This window comes from Triticum dicoccoides, chromosome 5B (assembly GCF_002162155.2).
Source record: "Triticum dicoccoides isolate Atlit2015 ecotype Zavitan chromosome 5B, WEW_v2.0, whole genome shotgun sequence".
Classification (NCBI taxonomy): Eukaryota; Viridiplantae; Streptophyta; class Magnoliopsida; order Poales; family Poaceae; genus Triticum; species Triticum dicoccoides.
This window is the reverse complement of record NC_041389.1, coordinates 462,106,276-462,116,832: the sequence shown is the minus strand read 5'-3', so window position 1 is coordinate 462,116,832 and position 10,557 is coordinate 462,106,276.

The window sequence follows — 10,557 nt, the reverse complement described above, 5'->3', positions numbered from 1 at the left end:
CGGCGAGCGGGTGATCAAGCCGATCGCGTGCGAGGTCAGGGACGCCGCTCGGGGGAGACGTGGTGGCGGCGGAGTCCGAGATGAAGCCGGCGACGACGGACGTCGTGAGACGTCGTGCAGACGAGCTTGTCAGCACCGGCACCTGGGCTGCCAAAGCAACGCGGTGCCCGGGCAGCGAGGCCCGAGCGACCAACGGAGTAGCGGCGCCCAAGTTGAAGAAGCCGACAAGCTTGATGCAGCCGTCCCGACGCAGCCGAGGACGAGACCGGCAAGGTAGACCGCCGGGCCGCCGGGCAGACGCGGCGGAAGCGGGTGATGTGGATCGATGGGCGGGCCGGCGCACGAGCGACGACTATGATTGGCCGTCGCATGGCGCGTGGCCGCCGGGTCGGGGCGATGCAGGTGTCCCGGTCGGAGCAGGGCGGTGACGGGCGGCGCAGGGTGACGCGCGGACGACGGCTGGCCCTAACGGGCCGCCTCGGCGCGCGTGGCCGCCGAGTCAGAGGAGAGGCCGGCGGGTCACGTCGGGGTCAGAGTAGAGGCGCTCGAGGTCGACGGCGGCGGTTGGCGACGCAAACCGATCAAGAATAGACCGAAAAACCAAAAAAACTGCGCGATCAAGATGACCGGCCGGAAAGAGAAAACCCCGGAGCAAGGTTCGGGGAAAAGACTCTCTAGTGCAGCCGGTCAACACGACCGGCGGACGAATCTTAGGTACGGGCGGGGCGGCCCCCGGCGGCGGTCATGGAGGCCGACCGCGCCGCGGGCGGCACGCAGGTGCGGAAGCGGCGGCGGCGAGGGTTTAGGATCGACTTACGATAGATACCATGTAGAAGTGCATGCTCTAGCCAATGCAACCAAAAGACCGATCTGATGAAAGAGACTAGGCAGCACATTATACGTTAACACTCCCCCTCACGTGTGGCTCCCTCGGGCCTAAACATGGACCGAAAGTGAACTGCAATTTAATTGCGCCAGCCTGGTCTTGAACTCAAAACCTCTTGGCTCTGATACCATGTAAGAAGGGAGAGAGGGATTGGTGGAATAGTTCGATGTATTGCTTGAGTCTCGTGGGCATATATATAAGAGTATAATGATCTACTTGGAGTACAAGACAAGTCAGAACAAATCCTAGTCTATTTCGTCTTTCCTAATAATCACAATACTCAACAATCTTAAATGGACATATACATTACTCGCATGCTGAAGCTTGGTTCCATATATATATGATAGCTTTTGAGTGTCGTTTTCTCATCAGTTACTCATGGGGCTGACGTGTGCATGCTGCCGCGATTTAGTTGTCAGTGAGATCCTCCCAACGTTTTATCCTACTCCATCCGTTCCTAAATATTTGTCTTTCTAGACACTTTAAATGGACTACGGCATACGGATGTATGTAGACATATTTTAGAATGTAGATTCACTCATTTTTCTTCGTATATAGTCACTTGTTGAAATCTCTAGAAAGACAAATAGTTGAGAACGGAGGGAGTAGATGCCAATGTAGGAGACAAGATGGCATGTTAATACATTTTGAAGTATAGAAGATTGGTTCCTGTTAGTCAATAGCAGTTGGCGAGTGGCAAGTTGATTAGTGCTACTAATAATCAATGCTCTAAGGCCTTGTACAATGGAAGATGCTTAGGGGAGATGCTTAAAGAAATAAACCAGGCTTTTTTAAGCACCAATGCTTATTTGTACAGGATAGACGCATAACTAAGCATCTCTTATGTGGAAATAGGCACCGGTGCTTCAGAAAAACCTGGTTTATTTTTCTAAGCATCTCTCTAAGCACCTCTCATTGTACAAGGCCTAAAGAAGTATCAACTGCTCCCACAACATTAGATGCTACCACGTACCATTGCATCATCAGGGTGAAACAATCTGAACATTTTATAAACAAATTTGATCTACATTTTAACAGATAGATAGGAAAATACTTACGAATGCTCTTCTAGTAATAGTGCTAACTTAAAGATGGTCTTATACTAATATTATCATTATTTATTATAATGCATTTCAATAGATAAACCTACGAAAAAAATAAAGGTATAGGAATAGACCACATCGACCTTCAGCGAATCATCACTCTTTCTGATCTTTGAAAAAATTACAGGAATAAAGGCCCCTATCTAAATATGTCAAATTATTACTAGTTTGAACATACTGAGCACACACTTGCCGGTATTTATACTTTTATAGAAAAAACGAGTTGGTGACGATGGTGTGCCTGCCATCTTGCAATGTAGACCGTCCGATCTATATCTAACGGATAGAAAGCAAACTATGGCAATTTTACAAAAAGATGCCCGCACCTCTCTCCACATTTTCAGATAAGACATTCTCTCGTTCATCCTTATCTCCCACAACCTCATTGTTTAGTAATTAAAAAAGGAGGCCTTTGGAACAATCTGGTGTGATTGCCACATCCCCATGCCTCCGCCCACTCCGACCACCAGTCACCACCACGCCCCACTCCTTCTCACCTTATCTCTCCTCTTTCTCGAGATATCATTAGGCTTTACATATGAGATTCCCCCCGCATGGGTCGACAACAGGTGTTTTGTAAAAAAAATGCATCTTGGTGTTCCGTGCAATGCACGGGCATCTTGCTAGTATACTCAAAATCCCACAACGCATATAAACCCTGACACCGGAGGCCATGGGCAATCTATGCTTCATATTATGTATCAAGTTCCAATGCACGTACTATAGTGCTAGACGAAGGTCCCAAATCAAACACCAGACAAAGGAAGCGGGAGATTCACACCTTCAGACTAGTGTCTTGGGATCGGGAAAGGAAATATACATGCCATAGGTGATGGTCTCGGAAGAGACAATGCGAAAGGTGGGGCGGGGACGTGGGTAGAAGAGAAAGGGTTGCTGGAAGCTGGAGAAGCTCAGGTTCCCCGGAGGCAGAGGTGGAGGGGACTGGTTGTTTTTTAAGGGAACGGATACTTTTTTTTTGGTTCGCACACGCCGGATGGGCTCTTTACTGCCCATGCCAAATAGGCCGTTTCGTTGTCGGAATTCGCTTACGGCCCTTTGCTGATTTTTTTTACCTGTGGCCCACTTGTCATTACGATAGCTGCGGGGTGGCTAGAAAAGACCAATGGGCATTTCCTTAAAAAAGAAAAACAGCGGGCCACAGTATACATACAGACGCATGCACGCAAACATCCACAAGTTATTGTTTCTAAAAAAATCATCCTCAGGTTTCTGGGGAAAAAAAACGTAAACATAGTTTCTTAGCACCTCTATAAGAAAACAGATTGCGGCGGCAACATGGTATATACCTCAAGTTGGCAGTGTTGATTCAGCAGAGATGACAGCGATCAAAAATGGGCTATACTTAGCCAGGAAAATTGGATGCAACAAAGTGTTGGTGGAGTCGGATAATAGCTTTGTGGTGGAACTAGTGCAAAATTCAGATACATATGTGAGGCGTGACGTTGCTACTATACTGGAATGCAAGCAATTATCTTTGGACTTTGCGACTGTGGAGTATTCTCACTGCCTACGTGAAGCAAATATGGTGGCTCATGAGTTAGCACAATGTTTTGGGATTCTGTCATCCTTAACTTTATTTCTCGCTCTTATGTAAACGAACTCGCTATTATTTGAGGAATAAAGTCAATTATGTTTTAAAAAACAGATTTTCTTAGGGTTTTTGGTTTACCACCGCGTTTTGCCCATGGTGGACTGTCGTGGGATTAAAACCGGCAGACAAACCTGAGAGATCGATCCTGTCGTTGGGCTCCGGTAGATAGAGAGCGAGCAGACGGCCCTGCCCTGCCCTGCACTGAACTCTCGTGCCGCCGTCGTCGAGGTATCATGGGGCTGCTGGCTCTCAGGTGGCTCATGTCGCGATCGAAGCGGCAGACCCGATCCCGTCGCGGTAAACTGCGTCTCCCTCGCCGCGCCTCTGACTGTTGTCAACTCGTGTTGCTAATGTCTGCACCATCGATCCCTGGATGATGGTGCTGCTGGCTGCAGGTACGTCGACTGCTTCCGTGGCCAAAAGAAAGCGCCCGCGCTGCCAACAAGACGCTACTGCCAAAAGGACGAGGCATTCGGTGCTAGAGCTTCCAAAGGTACGCCGCCTATCAAACGCAGATGATTGCCAGCCAAGTGATGTACTCCCTCCTATCCACGTTAATTGACGCTGGTCTAGTACAAAGTTGTACTATTAAACTAGCGTCAATTAATTTTGATTGGAGGAAGTAATTTAATTAGCTATGCAGGACTAGGAAGTAGCGTTAGGAATGACTATGTTTTGCAGATTGTTTTTTTTTTTACTGGAACTGGCAGGAGCTCTGCCTATTTCATTATAGGAGGGGGAAACTGTACAAAGTTTTTAAGCAATAGAAACAGGATGAGGGGGGGAGCAGGGAGTAACATTAGCCTGGGCTGCTAAACAGCCCCACTACTCAAAATGACCTACTCCTCCCATGCCTCCGAAAGGAGGCTAATGTCATCTCTAGCTCTAATAAGGACATCCGTTGACGGTTGCGTTGAATCCTTAAAGATCCTTCTGTTTCTCTCGAGCCAAATATTCCAAGCGATGTAAACTGCCGCCGTGCATTCGTCCACTTGCCGTCCTTTTTTCTTTAACTTTGTCACTCTGTTCCACCAAGCTGAGATAGATGAAGCGTGCCGAGCGGCTTGGGATGCAAGCGGGAAGAAGGAGCTGGTCTTGAACCATATTTCTTTGGCAAAAGGGTAGTCAAGAATCAAGTGATGTGCGGATTCCAGCACTTGATCGCAACCAGCACACAAGTCATTGTGATCCCAGTTTCTCGCTTGCAGTCGATCACCGGTCCAAAGTCTATTCTGAAGGAGGGTCCAAATGAAGAACTTTACTTTCTTTTCAGCTGTAATCTTCCAGACCTGCTGCAGGTGTGGGTGTGGGATACGCGTCAAGAACTGAACTTGGTAAGCCGATTTTGCCGTGTATTGTCCGCTAGCCGTTAGCTTCCAAGTGATTGTGTCAGGTCTAGAGAGCAAGGACACATCCTGTAATTTCATCCAGAGGCTAATAAAAGAGTTCATCAGCCCAGCAGAGTTGATATTCTGCAGTCCTCTCATCCATGTGTCTCCATCAAGAGCCTGACTGACAGTGAGCCCTTTGGACCTTGCCATCCGAAAAAGATCAGGAGCCCAATCTTTTGGAGCTTGGCCCTCTAACCATCTATCACTCCAGAATTTCACTAAACGGCCATCTCCCAGAGAAATCGAAGTGCATGCCGCAAAAAGATTAAGGTCAGGTTGATTGCAAGGCACCGGGGTCCCTTTCCATGGCCTGTCTGAGCTATCCCATTCATACGAAGGCCATCGAAGCCGAAGAGCCCGGCCAAAAGCATTGATATCCTTGATGCCCAGGCCACCCACGCTTAAAGGTGCACAGATTCTCTTCCAACTAACCAGACATTTTCCCCCATGCGCCTCCTCATCGGCGTTCCATAGGAAATTTCTCCTTAGCTTATCAAATTTGGTAGTGAACCATCTGCTGGGGGAGAAAGACGTGAGGAAATAGGTGATGGTGGCAGTGAGGACCGAGTTGATCAGGTCAAGTCGGCCCGTTCTATTCATGAGCCTTCCTTTCCAAACAGCTAGTTTGCTTGTACCCTTGTCCAGGAGCGGTTGGAGATCGATTCTCCTCAAATTTCTCAACGAGAGGGGCAGCCCCAAGTACTTGCAAGGGAAAGATCCCACAGATCCCCCAAAGCTGGCTGACAGGATGTTGACATCAAGATGCTGACACTGAATAGGGTAGAGCACACACTTGGTGGGGTTGATTACAAGGCCAGAGACACTGTCGAAGGCTTCCAGAATTCTGACAATGGTCTCGATCTGTCGGCTGTCAGGAGTGGCAAAAATAGCGGCGTCGTCAGCATAGAGACTGGCCCTCAATCTAGCCGCGTTCCGGGGGATTGGGTCCAGAATGCCTTGATTTGTTGCTTTTTCCAGGATTCTCATGAGTGGATCCATAGCCAGAATGAATAACATCGGAGAAAGAGGGTCCCCTTGACGAAACCCTTTTTTATGGGCAAAAGCTGGTCCGGGCAGGCCATTGAGGAGCACACGAGAGGATGAGGAAGTTAGCAACAGACAAATGATGTCCCTCCAGTGCTGTCCAAACCCATAAGCCTTCATAACATCCAGCAGATATGGCCAGCTAACAGAGTCAAAAGCTTTCGCGAAATCGAGCTTCAGAAACATCAGCGGGATATTCCGCTTGTGAGCATCTTTTATGGTATTCTGAACATAGAGGAAGTTGTCCTGGATAGATCTCCCGCGAATGAAAGCGCTCTGGGTGCAGGAGATGAGGCATTGAAGCTCCGGGCCCAACCGATTTGCAAGGATTTTGCAGAAAATCTTGGCAAAACTGTGCAACAAACTGACGGGCCTGAAATCCGAGGCATGCATGGAAGTTGTAACCTTTGGCAACAACACAATGTGAGCAGAATTGAGCAGTTTGCAGTTGTCTCCTCTGAGGTGATATAATTGCTGAATCGCAGCTACCAAATCCTCCTTTATTAGTGCCCAGAAGCGCTTGAAGAATCTGCCAATAAAGCCATCCGGCCCGGGAGCCTTTTCGTCGTGCAGATCAAAGACTGCAGCTTTTATCTCAACCTCGGTGAATTGCGCATCCAAACGTTGCAGGTTAGCCGAGGGCAGCCGCAACATGTCCCAGTTAAACACTCTTCTCTCATGCATCGGTGTACCCAACAGGCTCTTGAAGTGATCCAGAAGAATTTCCTCTTTCTGCTTGTGATCAGACACATCCCCTTGTGGTCCTCTAAGCGTAGGAATATGATTTTTCCTTCTTCTTCCGTTCACCCTAAGATGAAAAAGCTTTGAACTAGCATCGCTAGCCTTGATTGTGTTTATCCTGGACCGTTGGCGCCATCGGATCCTCTCCATAGCCGCAATTCCTAACAGCTTGGCCTTGAGAAATCTACGGAGCGTCCATTCAGGTTTGGAAAGCTCGCGGCTTTCCATTGCGAGGTCGAGCTGAAAAATGACCTCATTTGCAACATTGAATGCCAGGTTGGAAGCTGCCCTAATGCTCTTGTCCCAAGCCCTGAGGGCTTTAGCCGTGCGTGCGAGCTTTGTATGCAGTCTCCTGACAGAGTCACACGATCTCAGAGTCTTGTTCTAGCTTCGAGCGACCACATCATCAAGACCTTGCATCTTGAGCCAGTATGCCTCAAATCTGAAGCCCTTGAAAACTTTGACATCCATCTTCGCCAGCAGCAAGGGAGTGTGATCTGAAACAGCCGAGGATGCCGGTGCGAGCAAATAGTGAGGATGACTGAGTTCCCACTCATTCAATATAAGCACGCGATCAATTCTGGTCAACGTTGTGCCGGCTCGCTCATTAGACCAAGTGAATTTCTTTCCAGTGAGAGGTAGATCCCTCAGCTCCAACAGGCCAATGGTGCTTCTGAACTGAGCCATCATTCCCAAGTTAATATTGGAATTGTTTTTATCCTCGGCCTTGCTAATAAGATTGAAATCTCCCAACAGCAGCCACTCTTTCATAACCAAAGGTTTCAGGGCAGTCAACTCAGCCAGGAATCGACGCTTGTCTTCAATCATCTGTGGTCCATACACCCCCGTGATGGTCCAAGAAGCATTATTTGACTTATCAGAGATCATGGCCGTGAGCGAGAACTATATATATGCTATATATGTTTGGCCGTGAGCGTGGACTTGCAGATTGTTTGGACGTGTGTGTGCTATATATGTTAGCTAACCGTGACTTGTGAATGTGCTAGTTTAGGACATCTATCTTGCTGTTATGAGCGTGAAAAGCAAGGGTGTAGTGTCATCGGTAGCAGGCCATACTCCTAGTATAAATAAGCCTGGCACCAATTCCTTAATTAATACATCTCGTTTCACCCGCAAAACAAAAGGAGCTCACTAAAAATAGGTACGTACTCCCTCCGTCTGAAAAAACTTGTCCCAAGCTTATACCTCAAATGGATGGATTTAGCACTAACTTGGTGCTAGATATATCCATTTGAGGGACAACCTTTCTCGGACAGAGGGAGTACATCATTTGAAACCTTACCGATTTTCCCAGAACTCCCTCCAGACAGATAGTCCTAGTTGAAGAAATAAAGCCAAGCAAGCCAAATTTCTTTCCTAGATTTTATTTAGCCCAGGGCAAAGCTCTTACCAATCCAGTCTTTATTTTCTTTCCTCCTTTCATATCTCTATCCAGTAATTCACTTACCTGTGGCTGTGGAACGCCAACTTTTCTTTATCTCCTTTTTCCATCTCATTCAAATGTTTTTTCCACCCACATTCTCGACAGCTTTCTTGCCATCTTACCTGTGTGTGATTAATTTTGCTCCAGTGATGGGCTCTGTCCTTTTCTAAATCACGATATGAAAGCAAACAGGTTCAGCAATCTCGACTAAATCTTGCTGTCGTTTGCGAAGAAAATAAAGACACGTCAAGGCGAAAGTCCTCTTCTTCACCCGAGCTCAAATGAGCACGGGTGAACAGTAACTCGAAAATCATTTAAAAATGTTTTAAAAAATCTAATTTTTTTTAATGGCAAACTTTGGCAAATGTTCTGAGAGCTTGCAAAATTTCATCATGAAATCACATTTGTGGAAATAGTGGCAAAAACAAAATTCAGTGCTCCAAAATGCTTTCAAAAGTAGCATTTTTAGAGTATCGACTTTTTTTGCCACGACTTCCAAAAAATGTGATTTCATGATGAAAATTTGTAACCTCTTAGAACATTTGTCGAAGTTTGCCATAAAAAAGGATTCAGATTTTTTTTGAATATTTTTTAAATGTTTTTTGACTTTACTGTTCATCTGAGCTCATTTGAGCTCGGGTGCAAAAACTTAACGTCCATGTCAAGGAGCCTATCTAAAGCTATTTTACATGCAAGAGAACATGCCCCATCTTCTTAGCGAGCTTACAAGCTTGATGAGTGTGCACTTTCAGAGTTTCAAACTATAAGAACTGGGATTCAGTTTTGATATAAAAAATTGAAAGGAACATATGACATTCCATTACGATGACCTGCTGGTTAAATCACCAGCTACAGCATTCGTTACAATCTCAGGAAAATGGCCTAACCAAATTTCATAATTGCCATTCCTTAAGCTAGTGCTGCATTGTTACAGACTTACAGGACCTTGCACATACATAAAGATTAACATTAGCAAAAGCAACTTCCATTTGAAATTTAATCTCCTGGAACCCCAGTGGCGCTAGATCATACTCCTTGATAAACTTGAGCGCAAGCGTTATACTCCCTCCGTTTCTAAATATTTGTCTTTTTAGAAATTTCAAATGGACTACCACATACGGATGTATATAGACATATTTTAGAGTCTAGATTCACTCATTTTGCTCTGTATATAGTCACTTGTTAAAATCTTTAGAAAGACAAATACTCCCTTCTGTTCCAAAATAGATGACTGAACTTTGTATTAACTTCAGGCCCGTACGGGACACCTGTGCAGCATGTTCGACTGCACAGGGCCCCCAAATGGGCAGGGCCCCCAATTTGATAATGCTACTATGTACTGCTTGTAATGACTAATCAATACATTTGACTGTTTAGGAACTTGCACCGTAATTACTCCTAGGACTCCATCTCACGAACGCCTCTCCTTCGTATTCTCCTTTTCTTTTTCTGTGCTCTCTTTAACTTCCAACGATCCGTACAAATCCATACGTCCGTCGTAGGCTCGCAGCTCTCTTGGATTAATTCCTTCGCAGCTTCTCCGCTGGAATGTATAGATACGCTACATGCCTACACCCTCAGTCCGTCTTCTATTTATTCGGTGGTTTCTTCTTGATTTCTCATGTCTTCTCTGCTTCTTTAGATTCCATTGGCGCTTGCTACCTTCGTTGTGAGCTTGTGACCTGGATGCACCAATTGGAGTCGGAGTCCAGGCCGAGGTGCCTTCCTGACGAGATCTTGAACCACACTACCAGACGCGTTGCAGCCGGCCGCACATGGTCCTTTCTTCCCAAATAAATCAAAGTTCATTTCATCCCTTTTTTGTTTCTATGTTCATTGTTTTTGAAATAGTTCACCACTCATGTCGAATGGTCTTTAGGTTATACGTTCTATTTTTAATACATCATAAGTTTATAGTGAACTAAGAACTCGATCTCAAAAAGCTGCCATTGTGATATGTTTTTTTAGCAAAAGAATCAAATGACATTTTGAAGAACATCGCGTACAAAGAATATCGAAAGAATGCTAGAAGGATGACACGTTTTTTTCTTTTCTTTTTTCTTTGCGAGAAGAAAGGTGGCATGTTTTGTGCTAAATAATGTACTAATTCCCATGTTTTGAGAATAGCTCTCTTATAAGATGTACTTCGAAAGAGTTGATTTTGAGTGCAAGGACCCCCTCCTCCCCCCGCGTCGCCTCCCCGAGCGGGGCGACCGGGGGCTCTCGTCGCCCCTCCCAGCCCTCCCCTCCTCCTCCTCCTCCTCCCCTTCCGCCGCCGTCGGCCTGGGCCACCGGGCCTTGCCCGCGTGGTGCCGGCGGCAGCGGCCCTGGCCTCC